Consider the following 22,900-nt stretch of genomic DNA (forward strand, 5'->3'; position numbering starts at 1 on the left):
TCCATGCAGGGAGCCCAATGCGGCGCTAAACCACTGAGCCACCCGGACTGCCCCAGCACTTTTTCATCTAATGAAGTCTTACCAGAACACCACAGATATTTCTTATTTAGTCTATTTTAAAGACAAGAATTAAGCCTTAAGTGTTTAAGGCTAAATAGGTGGCAAAACTGGGCCTCTGGACTCCATTCCACACATCTAGTCCTTTTCATGGCCCTGCAATTGTGCCTGCTTGCAAGAGATTTTGGGACTAACTGTTCAAAATACCATGGGAAGCTGTGAGCCTGGACAGGCCCCATCTATATCTATGACACCATCTGACTAAGGCTTTGGATATGGCTAGTTTGGGGAAAAAAAAAAAAAGTAGTTCTTATGCTTTCTCTTCTCCTTTTCTACCTCTGCTTTAAGAAGCTCTCTACTGCAGGGGCAGCAGGACTTCTCTCCAAGATGTGGGGCTTCAAGCCAGGGTTAACATCTAGCCTTTCTGGGTGACTCCCAGAACCTGCCAGGCACATAGGTATAGAGTTGGGAACCTCTTGGGTCTTGCCATAGCCGATGTTAAGTCTGTAGAGTTTCCTGTAGTCCACCCATTTGCTCTAGGCACCCCTAGCGCAGGGACCCATGTGGCTAGTTTGGGGATTAAAATCCTGGCATTCCAAAACAAAACTCCATTTTAAAATAGCATTTTAAAGGTAAAGTTACTAAAGGCATACATTCATACATATTATAATTTTGACACTTGCAATAGAGGATTTGTAATGAAAGTAATAAATGGAACTGTTATAGAGAAATGAGCCAAATTTGTTATTCTGATATATACATATGAAGGACTGAAAGTTTCCTGGTGAGAAATTATAAATAAATATTTATATTTATTATCTATTAAGCGCCAAATACTGTGTTAAGTGCTTGAGATACCATGACCAAGACAGGTAATTCTTTCCAGGAGACAGAGTGGAAACCAGTAACTATAACCTCAAATGCTATAAAAGAAGAGTGCATGGGCTATTAAAATAAAGATTAGGTCATCTAAGGATTTGGTAAGGCCTTCATGCAAACTTCAAACCAATTCATCCAAGAATGGTGGGGCATCTTTTATCCCTTCACCGCCAGAAGGAACTGTCAGGGGAACTCAAATGAGAACCTCCGACGGGACGGGGTCACATGTTGCCTTTGATATTGTGCCCCAATGCTATCCTAGTGCTGTTAGGGCAAAAGGCACTCATTTTGCTGAAGAAGGTCTATTGCAACATCTCTGAGCTCTAATGTCATGCATAGAAGTGGGCAAAGGACCCCATCTGGCTGTCATTGGGATGGGAACGTGCTCATCACAGACAGTGGCAGGCCTAACTGCTGAGCACAAGATGCTTATATAACAAGCTACTGATGTGTTAGGGGCTTCCTAAACTCATTTGGCAGGTTCAGGACCATTGTCCAAATCTCCCTCAGCGAGAATCAATGAAGCAGAGAAATACAATGACTCATTCTGTGAGGATACAGATGCCAGATAACCTGAGTCTGCACAAAGGCATCCAAAAGATTTCATCCAGGGAACTTCACAGATTCCAGTGTCATAACCAGAATGCCAAGTACATGCCCATGGGAATGGGCAGCATTACACTCCAGTGTGTGCTCTCCTTCTTTGAGAAAAGAGCTCTCTGGAGAAGATGCATTTGTAACACTTCCAGGAAATCCTTCATCTTCACCGGCTCAACAGCCCCATTCTTCTGGATGAGGTATTTAGGTAGGTAAGTGTGGTTAAGTCAAATGCAACTGCTTCTGTGAGGCAAAATGTTTCAAACTGCCCCCAGAAGGTTATAGATATTCAAGTTAGCAAGTTGTCTACTTTGAATGTGTTAAGATGTAATCATTTTAAGAACTAAGATAAATGCCCAAATGCCATTAAAGAGTTGCTTCTTTTTTTTTCTATGTGGATTTAAACAACAACAAAAATCTTGTGGCAGATTATCCATCTGTTTGCCTATACCAGTTAGAGTGTTTAGGTTATATGTAACTGAAATGGACTTCAGTTAATTTATTGAAAGGATTATATGATAGTTCACAATCTGGAAAGCCTGAACAGGGCTGAGGAAGAAGGGCAATCAGTAGTAGCTCTGGGGATCTAGATTAGAATCTAAGGGGCAGTATCCCCAGGGAGCTGCCATCAGAATGACTCTACTCTAACCATGCCCTGCCCATAGGAAAGTTCTGATTCCTGAGGAGGGAGAGTCTGGCTGGCTCAGCCTGTGCCTGCCCAACGCCCCCCCGGCCCCCAACAGTAAGGAAATAGCATTTGAACTGAGAGATCCAGGAAGATTACAAGTAATGGGGAAAGGCACTTCCTGAGAGAATGATTGAGATGCTCTTATCAGGAAAAAGAAAAACTAGTTGCTATGCAGATAAAATAAATTTCATAATATCCAAACTCTTTCTGATATCCTCATTTTTGGTTTTCATGATAGGAGCAAGGTCTTTTTGAATGAAGTAGCATGTCAGTTGAGATGTAGGACAAGAGGAAGCGGGCCACTGAAGATCAATGAGAAGGGGGTTTCAGTCAGGGGGAGAAACAAGCACAAAGGCCCTGAGGCAGAAAAAAAAAGCCTGATATCTTTGATTAGCTATAAATCCTATGTGGTTACAGCTAAATGAAAGAGCTGGCTAATGGCAGATATTGTCAGAGAGACAAGCAGCGGCTGGGCTATGTAAGACCCTCCAGGGTGTGGCAAGAAGAAACCGTGTCTAAAGTGAATACAAAGCAAGTAGAGGAGCTTATTAGCTGTCTACCCATAAGCAAGATACTTCATATCACTGAGATTCAGTTTATCTTCTTTAAATGGTCTAATGTGTAACCCTTATCAAGAACCCTCAAAGAAAGCTGTGTTCTAGAATTCCAGATTTCTTTTATTAGAAACATACTCTGGGACATGGCTTATTTTACATGACATCTCCCAAAAAAGTCTGATGCATTACCTTGCAATCCAGTACATGATTCTTTCTTTCTTTCTCTTTCTTTCTTTCTTTCTTTCTTTCTTTCTTTCTTTCTTTCTTTCTTTTTCTTTCTTTCTTTCTTTCTTTCTTTCTTTCTTTCTTTCTTTCTTTCTTTCTTTCTTTCTTTCTTTTCTCTTTATTTTTAAGATTTTATTTATTTACTAAATGGAGACACAGAGAGTCAGAGACATAGGCAAAGGGAGAAGCAGGCTGATGTGGAACTCGATCCCAGGACTCCAGGATCACGACCTGAGTCAAAGGTAGATGCTCAACCACTGAGCAACCCAGGCTTCCCTACATGATTATTTCTGCCATCAAATGAATTTGTTGCAAAAGTGCCCAAAGTAAACAAATAAATTAATAAGAAGGAAAAAGAAAAAAAAATCTCTTTGGTTTTTAGACTGCATTGGATTTCAAACATACAGATGCAGGACTACAACCAGTACCTGCATGTAAGAGTCTTCCCTGATGGCTGACAATCACTTTCCCTCCTCCATTACTTGTCCCTCCTCCCTATTCCATTCCTTTGAGTCATAACATCCAAGTAGGCTGGCATGAATATAAATAATTCCTACTCAGGGTTTTCCTTATTTTATCTCCTCTACTTTGCATCATGAACTTTAGTTCCATCCTTCCCCCAGGTTCTGTGGGCTTGAACATATGTGTATGTTTGCAGATCACAAACCTGTCAGTTTTAAAACATAATGGGACCAACTGGGAACATCACCGACAACCAAATGCCACAAAGAGAACAAACCTTCCTTGAGTTGCTAGGTCAGAACCTGCTCTAACAAAGTGAGCCATGAAAGCGCCTTTATATAGTAAGTTGTTTAATTAAGATAACAGATGTTACTATTATACGAGTCCTAGTGAGCCACTATTTAATTGGACTCTCATTCACATGGCTGGTGACTGGTAAAAACCAGTTCAAACACCCATTTTCCTTGTATGAGGCTTCCCTCCCCTAAATTAAATTGAGTAAACAATGTACCCAGTGCACAAGCATTTAAAAGAGATAGCTTTAATGGCACAGGAGTTTAATATGAACATTAATGTTAGAATAAAATAATTTCGTACTTTAAAAGGCAAGTTTAATTCTCTGTTTTATCTATCAAGCACTAAGGTAGGCTGACAACCACCTGCTCAGGAAAACAGCAGAGAAAACCTTCACTTGGGTATTGTTAGATGCCTGGTATTTATAATGGGCGAGGGATCTGGATAGACCTTTTACGCTCAGATTTTAATATAATCTGGAAAGAGGGATAATTGACAACCTGTCATGCATGTCAGTATGACAAATGAAACAAAGACAAAAAGAGGAGGAAAAACACCAGTGGATTAACAGAATCTCCAGGGAAGACAAAACACAGTAATTCTAGTATTTAACCATTCATAGGAAAATGAAAAGCTCACTGTGCTGTGTATTAGAAAATGGGCTCTTGGCTAGGCTGCCACAGCTAGTCTGATTCCAAACCATCTTGTTCTTCCAAATTGTCTCTAGTTACATAAAGGTTCAGAGCTAGCTCTAGATCTACAAATGTCATTGCTTACAGGGGCCAGGTGGGTAATATAAATGAATAAAACAAGTAAGAATAAGTTTTCATGACAAATTTTGCTTATATATGAAAAACAGAATATTCATTGTAAACATAAGAAAATATACTCTTTTTCTGTATTTTCCTAAAATGTATGGACCTTTGGCCAAGCTTTCTTATTTTTACTTTTTGATAGAGAAATAGATACCAGAAATATGTAGCTTTTATTTTAACTCTACTGTAAGAAAAACAATAATGCAAGAGCAATAATAAATGGCAACTGACACTATATCTTAATATAAGGTACAAAGTTGTGTGGCTAACAGGAGATTTCATGCCCTGATAAAAAGATAACTTGTTTCTCAGCTCCAGCCAGTTATTGCCTATTGAAATTCAGGCTGACTGTTACTGATGATCCAGTTTTTAAAAATAAGTCAGAAATCTGGATTACATGACATATTCCAAATTTTAATGGTTAGAACTTAATTTAAGAAAATTAAACATGATGCCAGCTAATATACAATGCCTGCCAAAGAAAACCATTTTGCAAAACAGATTCAGTGAACTCTTGACTGGATGACTTTTGGGACCTTCTGGTGGTACCTTTCTAGAATTTAAATACTACTCTTGATATAAAGCTTTACTGCCAGCACAAGAATGGGAAGAGGTTTCTTTAGTTTATACATATTGTTACATGAGAACGTATATGCTAACACTGAGTTGTGAGAGCTGCTATGAGTCATCTAACCCCACTTTTCTACTAAATGTATAATAAAAGTGCTGGGGGGAACCAGTCATTTCCATAGGTTGAAAAGCCATGCATGACAATGTTTGGGAGAGATTTTTCAAATCCTATTCTGCCTGTGATTGTTTTTTTAAAAGATTTTATTTACCTGCTTGAAAGAGAGAGAGAGAGAGAGAGAGAGAACAGGAGGGAGAGGGAGAGAGAATCTGAAGCAGACTCTGAGCTGAGTGCAGAGCCCAATGCAGGGTTCGATCCCAGGACCTCGAGATCATGACCTGAGCTGAGACCAAGAGTAAGGTATTTAATGAACTGAGCCATCCAGGCACCGCTCTGCCTAGGATCCTTTCCTCCATCACTTTACCATTTTTTCTTCCTTCTATAATTAGTGTGTGATGAACCATTTCCTGTGACAGAGATGTGTTACAGCCCTGAGGTATGCTGGGGGAGTAGAAATAGGTTGAAAACCACTGGCCTATTAATCTCTCCTGCTTCATCTGACCCTAACTTCTCAGAACCAGAGATGACCTTAGCACCATGAAAAGATAGATTTCCTTCAAGGAAGATGGGAATCTCTGGACCCTACACATGGTGTACTTACTATGACTTATATATGAATAGTAGAGAACACTTCTATAATTCAAATCTTCTCCAAATGGGGATCCCTGGGTGGCGCAGCGGTTTAGCGCCTGCCTTTGGCCCAGGGCGCGATCCTGGAGACCCGGGATCGAATCCCACGTCGGGCTCCCGGTGCATGGAGCCTGCTTCTCCCTCTGTCTATGTCTCTGCCTCTCTCTCTCTCTCTCTCTCTCTCTCTGTGTGACTATCATAAATAAATAAAAATTATTAAAAAAACAAACAAACAAACAAAAAAATCTTCTCCAAATGAATGTGGATCCATGTAGTCATGTTTGTAAAACAGATTCTTCTTTCTTTCTTTTAGCGTTCATTTTCAGGGCTGACATATACCCACCTTCTTGGCAAGGGGCATATATCCAGTTAGGCTAACTAAAGGGGGCTTTGTTCATGCAATTCAAACTACAGAAAAGAAACTCACTATTTGCATAAAAAAAAGTCACAGGTATTAGGCTAAGAGTCTTGGTTGTTGACAGCTTCACAGCCATGTCCCTCACTGAAGAGCCCTCTGTAGTGGGGGAATTGCCTGTACAAGGTAACTTATCTCCCTTCTATGTGATAGGCTGAGACTGGTGAACTAGTGATCTAGGGTTTCAAAGACCAGTCCCCCTTGCCTCAAGATGGAACCACTCTGAAGGGCAATCCAGTTCTAGAACTATCAATGGGATTCGCTGAAGCCTCAAATGCAACTGCATTGACAGGTAGCTTCTCCTTTTGCTCAGTTATTTCCTCATTTCCTCGTGTAGCCCCAGTAAATATTCTCTAGCAAACCTTCTATGTGCAACTTTCTATCTCAGGGTTTATTTCTAGGATATGCAATCTAAGACAGTAGCCTTATACAGGCTTCCAACAAGCTTCAAAGGAATGTTCATAGTATTTTTTTTTTTTTTACTTCAATTCAGTTGCCTCAAATATTTGTTAAATAAGGATAAAGACCATTTGAAATTTAAAACTATTTGCTTATACATAGTTTCTTTTATGCTTTGCTTTGTTTTTGGTAGATGTTTAATTGAGTTCAGTATTCAGTGAAATAAAATCACTGTATAAATTCACGATTAAATACCAAATGGGTTTATGGAAAGTAGAAATGATAAAAGCTCCATCATCAACATCATGGGTGTTGGCTTTGAAATATTAGAAAGCAAATGAATGTGCTCTGATAGAGGAGGAGCTAGTTTACTGAGTTCTAGGCTGGATAGTATTCTGAGCTTTAATTCCGTTATTTGGGTTCAATATTTTTTATTTTGTGTTACAGTGCTTCCAATCATAAAATGGAAAGTGTAATTTCTACTCTATCACAAAATGTTACTGTTAATATAAATTTAATACAGCAAGTGTGATGTTTGAAGGTGTGCAGTAAAAAGAAGACAAAGCAAAACAAAATACAATTCATTTTTCTTTGGGCTACATTCTTACCTTGTGACTCTGGTTGTTTGAATAATAAAAGTAAAGGTGATTAGTAAAGAAATCTTAGGAATAGCTCATCAATGGTGTTTTGTTTTGTTTTACAATAGGACCACAATCCCATTATTATATAATCATAAATACAAATGCATATATCCATAGGCAAAGTGTATACTATGTGTCTTCCTTCCAGAAAAAGCAAACACTTCCAAGCCACTTGGTAGATAACTGAGCATTATTAATATTATCTAGCATTCTAAAAATACATAGTATAATGATTTGAATACCACTGTTGTCTTTATAGCCAAGTATTTACCAATCAACATAAATTGCTGGGTGCCAAATTAAAGAGGAAGATGAAACCGCTCAGAAATTGCTGAGTGTTCCTGCTTAACTACCTTCAAACTTTCAGCCTCTGCACACCTTAAGAAACCAGGAATAAAGCTTTGTTCTTCCTTAGCTAATTGTAGGCTTGTATCATTCATACTATTATTCCAAAAAGAAAGAGCTGGTCTCTTTTCAGTTCAGCTATTCAGGTATAATACCTAACACTCTTGTGGAAAAATATGTCTGGAAAAACTTGAGACTGTTTGTAGCTTTTGCCCAGCATACCTTATCTTTGACTCTGTGGACAGGAATCACATGTGGGCTAAATGCTTCAAAAGCTTGTACACTGATTCTCACATGGAAATTGCATATTTGTACCATCCTTCAGGTAGCATTCCACCATGTGTCTTAATGATTCTCTTTGGCCTATTTTATAGTATAGATCTGGTCTAAACTGGTATTGTAAAATTGGTAACAGAACAGCTGTATCTCATATTCTTGCTAGTAATTACAATATTGAAATTTCTTCTAGCCAGCCCTTAGTGCAATTCTGTCCATGACAATTAGTGATGGAATTTCTAAAGTAAGTGAACACATATATTCACTTACATCAGTTTTCCAAAGATTTTTTCCTCCTAAAACCCTTATCTCTTGAGGTATTCTATGCAATAAAACTCATTTCCAATTTGGGAAACATAATTCTTGGAAATTCTCCATGCAAATAATATCCTAAGGGTTCTGAGAAGGTCTGAAATATAGACCCTGCATTTCCTACTTACTTGATTGCAGAATACTGCATTACACAAAATGCATCATCCCTGTCCCTGTCCCCCCCAATCCTACCCCAAGAACTAGAAAATACTGTTGTAAATACTTAAAAACTTTACCCGTGGGTCAAGCCTCTCCATTAAAAAACAAACAAACCCAAGTATATAGTTGGCTCTACCTCACAGAAAGGAATTCACTAACTTGCCCTTTATCAATGTATGACTTGCCAACTATATGAAAATTTTGCCACATCTATGAAATCTTTTTTGTATCTACTATAGTAATTGTATCTCATGAAGAATATTTTTTTAAAGTTCTCTTATGAGGCAAAACAATTGCTTTTAATCTTATAAACACTATAGCTCTTTTAATTAATTATGTTTCTCTCTTTGATTAGGTAGCAAGACAACTACATCCAAATCTATGAATTATATGGAGTGTATTTCCATGTACTAATTTTGTTTCTGATCTTTTCCATTTTTTTCTGATAATTTCCCATTATTCCCACACCCTAAATTATTTACTTATATCTTTTCTATTGCTTGTATTGTTTTTGTAGGCAACCTCCAATCCTTTGTGCAATGTTCATTGATTTCTTTCTTCATTTATTCTACAACTATTGAATAAATCTCACAGAAGTATTCCTGTGCTAGCACTGGATAAAAAGCAGTGACTAAAACCAGGTCCTGTTCTCATCCAGCTTACACATCAGATGGGAAAGATACATAATAGTCAGGTAGAATAAGATACACATGTGTAATCACAAATTACAAGGAAGGAATTGAAAAGGAAAGTAGGCATTGGTGATCTAATGGGAAAGAAGATACACTTGACCTTAGATATCTTGGCTCTTAAGATCTGTGAGGGAAGGTTACTGAAACAGAACCCAGAAATAAGAAAATAAGGAGTCAGATCATGTGGTCCCTTGAACATCACTGTCAACAGCTTAGTTTATATTTTAAGGGTTAGTGATGAGATTTGATTTATGTTTTAAAAAGACCATTCTGGTTATGGTGCAGAGAACAGGTTGGAAAGGGGTGAGTATAGAAGCAGGGCAGTCAGTTAGGAGGTGTCATGGACTGAATATTTGTGCCTCCTCAACATTCTTATGTTGTAATCCTAACAGTGTAATGGTGTTAGGAGGTGGGGCTTTGGGAGGTGATCAGGTGATGAGGTGCAGCCCCAATGAATAGGATTAGCACTCTTATACAAAAGACATCAGAGAGTTCTCTCCCTCATTCCATCATGTGAGGACACAGTGAGAAGACAATTGTCTAGGAACCAGGAAGCTGGCTCTCATCAGACTCTGAATCTGCTGGTGCCTTGACCTTGGACTTCCAGCCTCTAGCACTGTGAGAAATAAATGTGTGTTGTTTAAGCCACCCAGTCTACGGTAATTTTTTTATAGTAGTCTTCATGGACTAAGACGGGGCTGCTGCAATAATCCAACAAGAGAGGATAGTGGTGGGGCCAGGGTACCGGCTGTGCAGATGGAAAAAGGGGATAGATTCCATATATTCTACAGATGTAGAATTTTCTAAGTTTACTAATATACTGGATTTATGGGCTGTTGAAAAGAGAGAAATAAGAGATGATTTCTATGTTTCCAGCTTAAGCAACAAGAGGGAGAATGAGGTAACTGGGAGAACAGGTTTTAGGGTGGAGGTTGGTGGCAGCAGTGAGTTTTGTTTTGGACGTGTTAAGCCCATATTGCTCAGGGTAGATAAGGAACTGAAGATGTACATTTGGGAGTAGTTAGTGTAGATGGTATTTAAAGGCATGGAAGGAGACAGGATCGCCTAGGGACAGAGTGGAGGTAGAAAAAAGGAGGCAAAGCAGATAAGGAAGATGAACAAATGCTGACCAGAATGTTCTAATAGACAAAAGAGGAAGGAGAGTTTGACAATCTAGGAAAGAGCAGGGATGGCTGAAGGAGTGAGTCCTTGAGAAAATGAGAAAGGGCTATAGTAATTTTAAAGTACATTGTTTTTCTTTCTTTTTTTTTTTTTTTTTCGGAGTCAGAACATATTGAATTCACCTGAAAAACATTTTTCTTGGTGTTAACAGCAGTCAAGCCTCATTTTTTCTTTAACAACTTTATGCATCCTTTGGAACAAACCACCTCTTTTGGAATAAAACTTTTTAGAGCAAATCAATATGTGGGAAAGTCAACATATGTGAAAGCAACTGAAAATATGAAAAGCACAATCCAAATTTTAATTTCTATAGTATTGACCACAGAAGACAATCCAGATGTCTTTCTCTGAAGCACACAATTGCCCCCCTTACCCCACATCCACACTTTCAAAAGATGACATTGACTCTCATTTTATTGAAATCATGGTCAAGCCCATATTACATGAAAGTCCTCAACTTTCTCTTTCATACTGTTACTCTGTGTCCTTGCCCATCCTCTGTTCCTTCCCACAGTCAGAGAAGACATGTTCATCCCTCTTTCCCATAACAATTTATTTCATATCCAATATCCCTCTGTCCCCTTGAGAATCATCTCCCCTCCCTTATATCTTTAACTCCTTCTTTACCAGTGTGAGCTCCTCAGACTATAAATATACTCCAGTGTTCTTCGTCTGAGTAAGGCTCCGTGCCCCAAATATGTCACTCTCCTCCAGTATACCCAAACATCCTCTTTTGATTACATAACATCTGCAAAAACTAGTTCTGCACCCAGCTGCTTATCATCCACCCAGTAGAGCTTTTGCTCTTATTGAAAGTATTTATTTTTAGTCTACTTTTTTTTTTCTAGTCTACTTTTGACTTCATTATCACCACACCAAATATATATAGTTGGTCGTCCTCATTCTTTATGACCTCTCAGTGACATCTGGCAATCCCTATGTATGACACTCTCTCATCTAGAATTTCACAACACTCCAATTTCCTGGTTCTCCTCTTAGTTTTCTGATGAATTTTTTGGTTTCTTTCTCTCTCTTCTGCACTTGACACAATTCAGAAAAGTCTATTCAGAGCACTTTAGTTTTCCATCTTCTCTCCGTGAACCTTATTCACCCATATCACTTCAAAAAAGATGAGTTGGAAAGCTATGTTTCCAGTCTTGATCTGTCTCACGAACTCCAAACTGTCTGTACAATGTCCCACAAGCAATGATTTACTGGTTAATGTTTAACCACTCTTTCTCTGTGGAAAAAATGTCCTGACTTGTGCCAGTTTCCATGGTGTGAATATTCCCATTTTGGTCAATGTCAAACTACCAAAGTGACATCAGTAACATGGACCTGGGAAGAAAAGTGTCCAATCAGCTCTTTCAAGCCTGTGCAAGCAGGCTCCAAAATACTACCACGTGACAAGCCCTTCAAATTCAATAGACTGAAACTGAGTTTATCATCTTCCCAAACTGGTTTATCTACTTCCAGAGATGATAAATAGGCATTAAGAAACTCTTCTTTCTTATCGGCTGAGGGATTCAGTCCCATTTTTTGTTATATATTAGGTAAGTGATCTTGCTTGATGGAGGAATATATCCCATCAAATAATTCATTGACACTGAGCTGCTTCCAGCATTGCCAATTTGCTATACATGATAATTTTTAAAGGCATGGAGGGTTAAATAATTTATGCTAATATTATCAATTATTTGTTTTCTTTTAAATTTTAAAACTCCCATTTTATGATATAATTATGTTGTTTCATGGGGGAAGGATGGTTGAATTACAAAATATTTCTTATTCTGGGGAGAGTAGGAGGGACTGTATACATTAAAACACACACACACACACACACATATACACACACACCAACTTTGTTTAATAGAGTCTTTTACTCACCACCTGGATTTCTCATCAGGAAACCTATAATTCTACTATATGTACCCTCTAGGTGCCATATGTTGTAATTATATAGAGAGCCAAGTGTTGCTCTAATTAGATCATTTGGCAAAAGGGATTTAGAAACACTATGATGGATATTTACTAGTAGAGATCTAATTAACTCTGGCATATCTGTGACTGAAATATGAGGATAAGACTATACAGCAGAAATATAGGGTCAAACATAGTATATGATCCTAGACCTTCAATATTTACATAGCATCTATACATCTGAGCAGTCTAGCAGATTTTATTTCTAGAGATGACAAAGTTAGGAGGAGCCCAAATTATCTGCCTTGTGTCTACTGAGAAGGCACAAACACTGCATGTCTGGTTTTAATATCCAGTCACATCACTTCAGTTCTAATTGCTCTTAATTACATGCCACTTTGGTTTGAATATTTTCATGATCACTTAAATCCATTTGACGCTACAGAGCTATTTTCTCTGAACAAAGGCACTGCTGAGGTAGTTCAAGGACTTAATTTACCTCTTCTCTAAGGGACTTAGATGGTTCTAACCTAGCCCTGAAATCAGACCATGTCTCCTTCCTCCCAGGAAACTATAAAGCCGTGGATCTGAAGGCTGCCAATTTATTATTAAAAATATGAAACAAGTAACAGTAAAAGCTTCTTCTGGCCAGTCACCTTATCCATATTAAAGGCACCAGCAATATTCTACTGTTTTAAAAGAGAGGTAATGAAAGCAGTACTTTAGTTTTACTAATAATTTATTAACTTATCACCAGAGTTCATGTTCTCTTTGTAGTAGAGACAAGCATTGAATGCTTGTTCCTTCTAGCAAAGCTGGTAAAGACATGGCCTCTGGTATAAGTTATACTTGGATTTTATTTATGTATTTATGTATGTATGTATGTATTTATTTATGAGAAATAAAAGAGAGAGAGAAAGAGAGAGAGAGAGAGAGAGAGAGGGAGAGAGAGGTGCAGAGACACAGGCAGAGAGAGAAGCCAGCTCCATGCAGGAAGCCGGATGTGGGACTGGATCCCAGGTCTCCAGGATCACGCCCCAGACCAAAGGTGGCGCTAAACCTCTGAGCCACCCGGGCTGCCCAATACTTGGATTTGAATCCCAGCTCTCTAGTTTGTCTAGTTTGGGAGTAGTTAGTAGTAGTTAGTAGTTAGTGTAGATGGTATTTAACTCAACAGTAGTTTCTGTTGAGTTTTGCAACCTGTGGTAGGATAAATACCCTCTTTGAGCCTAGGTTTTTTTTTTTTCTTTCTAAAATATAAGATTACCAGGGTGCCTGGGGGGCTCAGTTGGTTAAGTGCCTGCCTTCAGCTCTGGTCATGATTCCTGAGTTCCGATATGAAGCCCCGAATGAGGAATCCCTGCTCAGTGGGTAGTCTGCTTCTCCCTCTGTCCCTCACCCCACTCCTGTTCTCTCTTACTCTCTTTAAAATAAATAAATAAATAAAATCTAAAAAAATAAAATAAAATATAGGATTACCAATAGGATTGATCTCATGATGTTTTCCTGAGGACTAAAAGAGAACATATACAAAGTGTTTAGCAGAAGGTATCATAAAGAATAAAAAAAAAAAAAAAAGCTAGGTATTGTTGTTGTTGCTAGTACTATTATCAACAAATGGGATAAAAATCATGGTCACAAGATAACAAAAAAATACATGAAAAGAGCCAAAGTAATAAGTATCCTGGATGCCCAAGGATTCCCAAAGCCCAAGGTTTAATCATGAATGCACAAGCGACACAAAAGGAGATTAAAGTCACATTCTGACTTACTAGCTACAGATTTCTGAGCTTCTTTAGAGCCAAGCCGAATCACAGTGTTTCTGTCACTATTATTTTATATTCAATAACATTATTCTGTGGTGCTAATGATCCCTTGTTTAGAGTCTGAAGAATCTCCCTATTGATTCTTCCATTTCCTCCATCTTGACTCTACAGATACCAGATTTTCTACCTGGCTGGATCCCTCTTACCTCATAATTCCTGTACAAGATCTGCTCATGTCTTTTACTTCATCTGGCTTGCGCATGAGCTCCAGTGTGGTGAGATCCTTGTTCCTCCTCTGCCTCTCTTGGTGGATCATTTCCTTTAAAACAGCCTAAAGTCACTTTCTATTCAAAGCCAATTTTGCCTGATTCTGCCTGACTCTGAGAGTCTCTTTCTTGTTCCCTTAAGCACTACTGTGTCCTTCTGTTTGGGCTCTATTAACTTATACTTCACTGATGGTCTCCAAATTGTTTCACGGGTGTATACATTGTCACAATAGCTGAATTTTATAAAACCCTAGGAAGCAAGTCATGATTGCTATCTTCTCTCCTCCTTCAACTGAACTAGACTTTTATAATTTTTATGATCATGAAATTAAAAGGAAAACTCTTATGTAAAAGAGTCTATGTAAAGTACAGACTCTGAAGTAGGAATGAAGATTTCCTATCACTTCATTGTTTTACTGCTTTTCCAGAAATTTGGGCAAGAGGTTCAGGTATGTACTTTCCCCTCTGTCCCCAACATCCTTCATCCTCTATGTTTTCACCGTTAAGCCTCCCCCTACTCTGATTTTTCCAGAGAGTTTAAGGCTTTGGGGGCATGAAAAGTAGTTCTCCCAGTATAAGTTGGGACCCACTGCTCTAGAGAAAGAAAGGAGAGCATTCAGGACTCCAACCAAATCTCCTTCCACATTACTTTGCATTACAATGGCCCAGTGGAAGTTATAATTCAATCAAAAGGTTAAATATGATCTCATTCATATGTGAAATTTAAGAAAGGAAACATATGGGAAGGAGGAAAAGAAAAACAGGAGAGGAGGAAACAATCACAAGAGTCTCTTAATGACAGAGAAAAAAACTGAATGGTGATGGAGGGAGGTGAGTGGAGGATGGGCTAGATGGGTGATGGGGATTAAAGAGGTTACTGTGATGAGCACTGGGTGTTCTAAGTGATGAATCATTTGAATTCTATTCCAGAAACCAATATCGCACTGTATGTTCATGAACTAAAATTTAAATTAAAAAAAAAAAAAGGTTAAGTCACAAACAGTTAGTAAAAGGCACTGCAAACCAAAATAAAAATAGTAAAAATAACCAAGCAAAGGGAAGGTCCTAGGTCTTATCACTAGGAAGATATTTTATTTATTTATTTTTAAATTTTATTTCAGAGGTAGAGGAGAGGAGCAGAAGGAGAAAGAGAGGGAGAGAGGAACTGAAGTAGACTTTGTGCTGAGTGCAGAGCCCCTCACAGGGCTTGATCTCACAACCCATAATCACAACCTGAGCCAAAACTAAGAGTCAGGTCCTTAACCAAGTATACCACTCAGGTGCCCCTAGGAAGGGGTCTTAATACCCTACATCGTTAGCACGGTGCCATGAGTTGGCTTGGGGGTTGGTAAACTTTTCTGTAAAGTGCCAGAAAGTAAATGTTTTACACTTCGCAGGCTAGGCAGTCTCTATCTTAAGTATTCAATCCTGCCCTTGTAGTGCAAAAGCAGCCTAGATAATTTGTAAATGAATGAGTAGGGTGATGTCCAATAGAACTTTATTTGTGGACACTGAAATTTGGATTTCATCTGATTTTCATGTGTCACAAAATGCTATTTTTCTTTTGATTTCTTTTCTAGCATTTAAAAATGGAAAACCATTCTCAGCTTGCAGGCTGTGCAAACACAGGTGGCAGACTGGATTTTGGCCTGTGGGCTATAGTTTATCAAGTCCTGGATGAAAGCATTTCTGGCAGAGAGAACAGCATGTTTGAAGGCTTTGTTGTAGGAGGAGTAAGGCCATTTGAAGAGGTGACAGGAGGTCCACATGGCTTAAGAAGTAAGGTTGAGGGACGCCTGGGTGGCTCAGCAGTTGAACGTCTGCTTTTGGCTCAGGGCATGATTCGGGATGCGGGATCAAGTTCCACATTGGGCTCCTTGCAGAGAGCCTGCTTCTCCTTCTGCCTGTGTCTCTGCCTCTCTCTCTGTGTCTCTCATGAATAAATAAATAAAATCTTAAAAAAAAAAAAAAAAAGAAGTAAGGTTGAAGGCAAGTAAGTGAGAAAGCAGGTAGAAGAGTGGGGCAGAGGCCTGACCAGTGTAGGGGTCTTGTTGGTCATGTGATGGGCTGTTTGTCCTGAGGTCAATGGGAAGCCACTGCTGCAGTGTCACACCTGTCTGTGCATTAGCATCACCTGGGAAATGTAAAAACAAATTCATGTTCCCGGGTCTCATCTCAGAATTCCTTAGAAAGAATCTTTGGAGAAGAAGAGTGGGATTCCTTTTTTTTTTTTTTTTTTTTTTTTTTAAGAGTGGGATTCTCATTTTTAAATGTACCTCTGTTGGTTTTGCAGCAGTAAGCTTAGCCCTGGTCTGCAGACCTGATTTGGAAACTACCTCTGGAGCTCCACTTTATGGACGGAGAAACACTGCCCTATGAAGGTCAAGTGATTTCTCAGATGGGTGCACAGTAAATCACAACACATCCTATCTGAGTACACACTCTGAACTCAACTGATCAAGGACAGGAAACAATTTAATAGGAAGTGTGGAGACCCATGCCAAAATCATTCCCTAACTCTGGTGCTCCTCAGTGAAGTGCAAACTCCTCAGACTGCCACACAATACCTTTTGAAGCCTGATTCCAAGAAAATTTGCAGCCTTATCTCCCTCTGCTAATGCATTCATATCTATTTTCCTTTTGAATATATTTCATTCTTGCTGCTCCTTACACTTAAGTATCCCACCACCACCTTCTTCACCAATCTCCTCCAAGCAAAGGATGATTTTTGGATGGTTGGTTCATTCATTTTATACACAAATATTGAGTATTTGGAGTACTTTAGGCACATTACCAGAAGCTGGGGTACCAGTATGCTCACACACACAAGGCACTTTTCCTCATGACTCCCTCAGCCTGTTATGGGAAATGAACATTAATGAAGTAATCATATTCATAAATATAAAATTTATAACTTTATTATTTTTAAAAAAGATTTTATTTATTTATTCATGACAGACACACAGAGAGGGAGAGAGAGAGAGAGGCAGAGACACAGGCAGAGGGAGAAGCAGGCTCCACGCAGGGAGCCTGATGTGGGACTCGATCCCGGGTCTCCAGGATCTGGCCCTAGGCTGAAGGCAGCACTAAACCGCTGAGCCACCCAGGCTGCCCTAAAATTTATAACTTTTTTTTAAAAAATTTTTTACTTATTTATGATAGTCACACACACACACACACACACACACACACACACACACACAGGCAAAGACATAGGCAGAGGGAGAAGCAGGCTCCATGCACCAGGAGCCCTGACGTGGGATTCGATCCTGGGTCTCCAGGATCGCTCCCTGGGCCAAAGGCAGGCACCAAACCGCTGCGCCACCCAGGGATCCCCTAAAATTTATAACTTTAAAAGAAAAAGGAAAGGATGGAAGGAGGGAAGAAGAAAAGAAGGAAGGAAGAAAAGTCCATAGTCCCAACTCCCAGGGAAATGATTATTGACATTTTGGTAAAATTCCTTCCAGGCTTTTTCATATATATATATATATATATATATACACACACACACATATAAATACCTGTATATGTACATGTGTTGAAGACTATAAAATGATTTTTTATATATTGTTAAAAATACAATTTAAACCTGTAATAAGATGAAAAGTCTTTATCCTTTAAACCACTGTAGAAATTGCATACCTCTTTTTATGACACCTGTAGAACCTGAATTTAAATTAGGTTATGTTCATAATCTCAAATATGTCTTGTACAGAGGAATTGTGTGATGAAAGTTTATTGGATAGAATTTATCAGAGATGTGATATGGGAAGTCGCATCCTGGGGAAGATATAAGTGAGGGCTGATTCCAAATAAACCAGTTAAGGGGCTAGTTTAATAGTTGCAAAGTTCAGACAAGAGATAATAAGAATAGAAATGAGTACACAGACAGAGGATTGACTAACAAAAAGAGGATTAATGTGAGAGACACCTGGAAAAAATTTTTTTAATCAAGTGTTGCCTTTACAGCGCCTTATTTCAGATACTTCCACAGAAAAATTAAGTTCTCTTCCAAGCATGTCTTGAGGCATAACCAATACCATGCCCACATGAATTGAACAGGTAGTAATAGTCCCTGCCTGAATTTGGCCATCAGTTTAACCCCTGACCATAATACAACATGACATACTCTACTGAGGTAGAAAAGGTTTGTGGCTGAGGATAAATTCATGGAGTCTTCTGCAGCGCTGGGTCTGTATATCATTACATTTAAAAACAGATCTCTCTAAATTCTTCTGAATTTAGTACTCTGAAGTACTAAAGTACTCTGAGGTACTCTGAAACTGCACTTCAGGTGACTTAAAGCCCTAACAATTTTGCCCACAGCTCTAGGAGAGATAAACTGAGGCAATGGAGGTAAGTTCTAGGTCTGAATTTGGAGAATAGAATAAGCTCTATTTCTATAAATGCACATGCAAAATTAAAATGATATAGTACTACCAATAATAAGCAAGGCAACAGATTCTATCTAGAGCAATGATGCTCATGTTGCTTTGATGTTGTTTTGCCTCCAAGGCAGGATTTCCATTATTATGGAGATGAACTGCCTCTAATTATTGCAATAACATAATTGTTCCCCAGGGCAGAATTCCTAATAACAGAGCTATAATACTCTGCAGCAACTGTAAGAGATATCCTGAGTACAGGTTTCTCATTAAAAGCGCATATATAGACACTGTGCTTCCAGAAGAGAAACAGAACGCCTGAAGCAATAAACTCTCCTTTCCACGTTAGGATTCGATCGGCCTTCTGGGCAAATACCTGCCATCACATTTGCTCTGCATCCCAGACTGCCAGAGTCTTCAAACCAGGCTTTCACACTTTATATACAGCATGGAGTTTTGTAGCCCTGTGCTGGGATTTGCCTCCATGTATTACATGAATTTCAACTCTTCTAAAGGCCTTTGGGAGAAGAGGCATATTAGGGCCATGATCTAATTTCACCTCAGAGCAGACTTCAGTGTCTCTAAGGTAGGAGACATGAATATGAATTTGATTCCTATATGGGTTGAATATTCTCATGGAATGCCAGACTTGACCTGATTAGACTGTGGGGATCAGGTAAACCGAAACATTTATTATAGTCTGTGAAGAACTGCTTAAGAATATAGATGTTTATACAATTTTACTGTGTCTTCAAAAGTGGTCCACAGTGGCCTGAAAGTGTTCTGCCCCAGGTGGTGTCGAGACGCCAAAACCCAGTGGTCATCTTTGATCTATTATTTGGTTGGATCTTTTGAAAGCACCAAATGCATGTTCCCTCTTGAGCCCTGCTGCTTCCTTGGTTTCTGTTACATTCCCCTATTTGTTTTTCTATGCCTTTGGGTCTACTTTCTTAATCCTTACATCAGGCTCTGCTTCCACCATTCTGTATATGTGGCCTGAAGAAACATCAGGGTTTCTTCCTCTGATTCACAGATGCTTTGATTTGACAAAACTCTCTCTATGAATTCACCCACACCATGGCTTTTTACCTACTGATGATATCTAGGTCTCATTGTTCTCCTGAACTCAGACCTATACTTCAACTTCCTATTAGACACGTTTACTGAGCACTTACTCTATACTAGCATTGTCCTAGATGCTACTATTATAGAATGGAACAAAATATGCTCAAAGGGCCCAAAGTAACCACAGGAAGAAGAGGGAGGCACAAGAGGAGGTCAGAGTTATGTGATGTGGGGAAGCTCAACTTGATTCATCTTTGTTGGCTTTGAGGATGGAAGGGAGCCAAGAAACTAGGTGGCCTCCAGAAAGCTGGAAACAGATTATTTTTTTTCTTTTTTTAAATTTTATTTATTTATTCATGAAAGACACACAGAGAGAGGCAGAGACATAGGCAGAGGGAGAGGCAGGCTCCCTGCAGGGAGCCTGATGTGAGACTTGATCCCAGGACCCTGGGATCACCACTTGAGCTGAAAGCAGATGCTCAACCACCAGCCACCCAGGTGTCCCTGGAAACAGATTTTTATCTCCAGAAGGAACATATGATTTTACTTAATGAGACTCACTTCAGATTTTTTATCTCCAGGATTGTAAGATATTGTATTGTTTAAGTCAAATGCAACAAAAATACACATGCTCATGAACACACACACACAAATCGGCATAAATTTTTGTTCTTGTGGAATTTACATTTTGATTGGGTGGAGGGTGGGGAATTCATGAATATGTAGTATGTTAGATGGTGATAAGAACTCTGGAGAAAATAAAGCAGATAAAGAGGATGGGAATTTTACAATTTTAAACAGGTTAGTGGGGAAAATCTTTACTGAGTAGGTAATACTTGAATGAGAATTCCTATTTGAATCTGACATCTCCACCTGCAGGCACCTCAAATTCAGCATGCTAATATTAATCTGTTTTTTTCCTTTCAAACTTGTTCTTTCTGTAGTCACTATTGTGGCAATTGGCACTACTGGGCACCAGCTGCTCAAGTTAGAATCCTAGGAGTCATTTTTACCCCCCTCCTTCTTTATAAAATCTTTCTACTTGCTCCATCATTAAGCCTTTTAAAATTTTGCCCTTTAAAAGCCCGTCGGTCTCTGTGGCTCTCAAAAGTCTCAAATCATCATCCTTTTCATTTCCATCCTAGACTACTGCCTGCAATTGGTCTCTCTGCCTCTCCAATCTTGCTCCTTTCTGATTCTTTTCCATGCTGCAGGCAAAGCAATCCCTTTACAGTACTTGTATGTGCACTCCTTGCATAACATCCTTTAATTCTCTCCAGGGTCTTCTAGCTCAAGTCTAAACTCTGCAGACATAAAATTCAAGGCCTCCATAATCCATTGTTGGCCTACATTTTTCAGTGTTCCTTCTCAGTATATCACCTTTATAACATATGCCTGAGGATTACTGAAAAACATATTGTTATTTTGCTACTGGGTCTCTGAACTAGTCTATGAGCATCTTGAGGGCTGGTTTTATGTCTCCTCTTTCTTTCTCTGCCCAGCACCAAACAGAGAGCCTAGCATATGGCAAGTACCCAATGTATTCTTCACTCATTGAAGAAAACTGGAGTTGGCTAGTTAAACAGAATAGTCATGCTGCTCTTCTGAAACCAGGCCTGTGACACGCAGGTTTTAAGCTTGAGATTCTTTTTAGCAACATTCAGTAGCATATCTATATTGGTTATTACCCATTAGCTTGACATAATCTGTTAGCCTAACATCTAAAAGAGAGGAAGGAAAGTCTCAAGCATGAGTAAGACTAAGAAGTCTTTATTTACACAATGTTAACTAGAGTAACATTTCACTCATTTCTTCAGCTTCAGTGAGAAGTAAAATATTTCCTCTAAGTGGATTTTCCAGTCAACTACACTTACCCCTTTAAGCACTAAGATAATTTTTAAAAATAACCTTTGGGAGTGAGTGGTCTTTCTATGATGTATTATACACTTGCCTGCCTTACTAATCTAAGCTCACTGAAGATAATTTTTCCTCTTTAGAGACATCATATAACAGTAATCATCATACTTTGTTACAGAGATAAAATAAAGCTATTTGTTCCCATTACTAATACTGCTTTTAATTCTAGGCGGCATATGTTTAGAAAGACACTGAAAGAAATGATCAGGATAGTGAGAGGATGCAAAAATAATGTCTTATGAACCATAACAGGGACATTTAGGCTTGGAAAAGAACTGAAAGAGGACATGACCATAGCCTGCCAGTATATACAAAGGGAAGGGTTGGGGTAGAGAAAAATCAGATTTGTCAGCATAACTTCAGAAAGTGAAATGAAACACAATGAGTGAAAGTTACAAGGATATACATTATGAAGAAAGAAATCTTCTAGGGATCCCTGGGTGGCGCAGCGGTTTGGCGCCTGCCTTTGGCCCAGGGCACGGTCCTGGAGACCTGGGATCGAATCCCACGTCGGGCTCCCGGTGCATGGAGCCTGCTTCTCCCTCTGCCTATGTCTCTGCCTCTCTCTCTCTCTGTGTGACTATCATAAATAAATAAAATTAAAAAAAAAAAAGAAAGAAAGAAATCTTCTAACAATTAGTTAGGTCTCCATCATTAGATGCAGCCAGGTAAGGATAAGGGTCCATCCATTACGGGGAACCCTTGTCTTGGAATGGAAGGTGGGCTCTGTGACTACAGTAGGAAGTTGGCATTATTGTCTACCCAGCATTTATTTACTCTTGTTCTGGTAGGACCTTAAATTTCTTTGGGGAAACCCTTCTCAGCCCATGTGACTTGAAATAGAGCTTTCCCATGTGCCTACTTAGGATATGGGCATGACTCATGTTCTCCTACACAGTGCATCACATCCTCCTTGAATGTACTGGGTTTAGGGAAGAACACTAAGAAGGCAGGTTTATTCAATTATGTGAAATACTATTCTGGAATTGTTATGAGAAGCCAGAAAAGAAGGCAGCATGGGGCTGCTGACAGCCGTCCTACTGCCAGGAGAGGAGAGCTCATCAGAAGATGGAGTCAACACAGAAGGCAGGGCTGGTGAGAGACAAAGGGAGCAAGACAGAGTCCTGATGCAACAATATGAGCTCCTGAACCCTGCCACACCTTAAACTAGTCAATCCCCACCCTTCTCAGATGTGTGAGCCAAAGTACTGAAGCCAGTCTTGAGATGGGTTTCCGTCACTTATACCAAAAGAGCCCATCCTGGTTGA

General features: G+C 39.1%; 1 protein-coding gene and 1 long non-coding RNA gene across 25 annotated transcripts in view; one reads left to right on the plus strand and one right to left on the minus strand.

Moving 5' to 3' along the window:
* CNTN4 (contactin 4) overlaps window positions 1–22,900 on the minus strand; it is a 927,650-nt gene that overhangs the window by 103,793 nt on the left and 800,957 nt on the right. The window lies entirely within an intron of this gene.
* LOC144289691 (uncharacterized) overlaps window positions 1–22,900 on the plus strand; it is a 172,076-nt gene that overhangs the window by 58,417 nt on the left and 90,759 nt on the right. For 5 of the 12 annotated variants that reach the window (XR_013357586.1, XR_013357574.1, XR_013357579.1 and 2 more), the window contains one exon: window positions 14,171–14,274. The exons of 3 other annotated variants lie outside the window; for them this stretch is intronic. This is a non-coding gene — a long non-coding RNA (uncharacterized LOC144289691). Of the gene's footprint in view, window positions 1–1,416; window positions 1,675–7,606; window positions 7,736–14,170; window positions 14,275–18,999; window positions 19,021–22,900 lie in introns of those variants that run through there. 4 more of the 12 variants (XR_013357583.1, XR_013357577.1, XR_013357580.1 and 1 more) reach the window with 4 other exon arrangements.

The sequence above is a fragment of the Canis aureus genome, chromosome 19 (genome assembly GCF_053574225.1).
Source record: "Canis aureus isolate CA01 chromosome 19, VMU_Caureus_v.1.0, whole genome shotgun sequence".
Lineage (NCBI taxonomy): Eukaryota > Metazoa > Chordata > Mammalia > Carnivora > Canidae > Canis > Canis aureus.